This window comes from Dipodomys ordii, unplaced genomic scaffold (assembly GCF_000151885.1).
Source record: "Dipodomys ordii isolate 6190 unplaced genomic scaffold, Dord_2.0 Scaffold3664, whole genome shotgun sequence".
NCBI lineage: Eukaryota > Metazoa > Chordata > Mammalia > Rodentia > Heteromyidae > Dipodomys > Dipodomys ordii.
In genome coordinates, this window is record NW_012270879.1 from 4,047 (window position 1) to 5,812 (window position 1,766).

Here is a 1,766-nt window from a genome sequence, read left to right on the forward strand (position 1 = left end):
GGGAGGGGAGAGGTGAGGGGACAGAAAGTATTTTTGAGGGACTTCTGTTCTTTACCTAGCACCTTTAAAACAACTACTGCGAGGTAGATGTTTCTTGCGTTTTATCAATGATGATATTGGGGTTTTGAGTTGAACCGAAAATCTATGTAACTTCAAATGAGCAGACACATTCTTCTTCCATCCATCTCCACCAAGGGGCAGCGTCTTCTCCTCTCTTCTCATAATTGGAGTGTTCTCTCAGATTCTCCAGAGGAAAGGGTGCCTCAGATGCCAAGCTTCTGAACATCACACCTATCTTCATTACCTCCAGGTCCCCAGAAGACAGAGGCAACATCTAGATAATAGTTTACAGCTAGTTAATAGCCCAGGTAAACTTCACCTTGGCTAAACGTAAACTGTTCGATTTGCAGAGTTTTAAAACTAAATCCCAGTTGATGTTTTCTTAAGGTAGGAAGAAGAAAGACAAGATTTGAACTTATTAATTCAGTAAAAGTCTGTGCTCCAGATCTTTCTGTAAAGTTATTGTCTGTGGGTTACACATTTTATTACTAGAATTCATATACACATTATTATGCATTATGATAGCACATATTACTATAATAAGATGTAATGCACATAATTTAAATGTGTATAAGATAATCTACTATGTTAATTCTTCAGATAGGAATGTATCTTCAATCTCTTTTCTTGCCAGTTCCTTTATGTCCTGGAATAATATTTTTCTTTTTTTTAAATTTTCACCAATTTATTTTATTTGTTTTAAGTCATTTTTAGGTCAGGCTCAGGTAACTGAAGAGCCTTTAGCTTATATTGTCTAGATCCAAGGTATGCTGCAAATGCAGTCTGAAGTAAAATGGGAAATAACATTTTTCTAAAGACAGGCTTAGAAATCCTGATCCAGTAAGTTAAGATATTTGCTTTATCTGGTAGCAGCGCTGATCCGTACCTGGCTGCTAGACCACCATTTACAGGAATAGCCAAGATAATAGGGTACAGACTACCCACAACTAAACCAATCAGTCCACCCCGTGTCACAGTACAGGTTTCATAACTCAAATTACCTGTACTCAAAGGTAAACTTACAAAACCTTTATAAGCCACATTAGCTGTCAAAAATGGGATTACTGCCACTGGTAAGCCAGATGCCACTGAAGCCTATCTGCTTCTGGAAGTTGGTTAATTTTTCTGGTTATGATATCAAAAACTAAGTTTTTCTTGAGAGTATCATCTGGTTTATGATCCATCTTGAACCTCCCAGCAGCCGGCTCTGGGTTTCCTCCTGGGCCACTCGGGTCTCACTACCACCTTTGCTCCATTTGCCTGGCCGCAGCCATCTTTGGCTCTGGAATAATATTTTTCATGGGCAATATTTTCATCTGTATTTCCTCTCCATTTTCAACCTCATACCCACCCCCTATTTAGAAAAGGAAACCAAGATTCTCTGGGAATTCTTTCCAAGCTAGTCCTCCTTTGTAGCTGTCCGTTCTGTCTTCAAACAGTATTCACATTTTCAAGACTTTTTTGATACTGCTTTGGGTTCCCTAGATAAAATTAAATTGATTTAACTGAGAGAAGAAAAAAGTTGATCAGGGCATGCACCTTGACTATCCTTTGTCATGGGGATGCTAATGTACCTAACTGTTTGTTGGTATGCCTTATGGCTAATGCTTGGTCCTCCAAGGAAATGCAGGAGTAGAATGATTCCCTTTGAGGAACATTTCTTGCCTACCTTTCAGGAATGCTTTAAAAAGATAATGCAGGGGCTG

At 38.8% G+C, this 1,766-nt stretch overlaps 1 pseudogene; it reads right to left on the bottom strand.

The window, feature by feature from the left end:
• Positions 1 to 759: 759 nt before the first annotated feature.
• On the bottom strand, positions 760 to 1,130 carry LOC106002140 (annotated as a pseudogene).
• Positions 1,131 to 1,766: the final 636 nt, after the last annotated feature.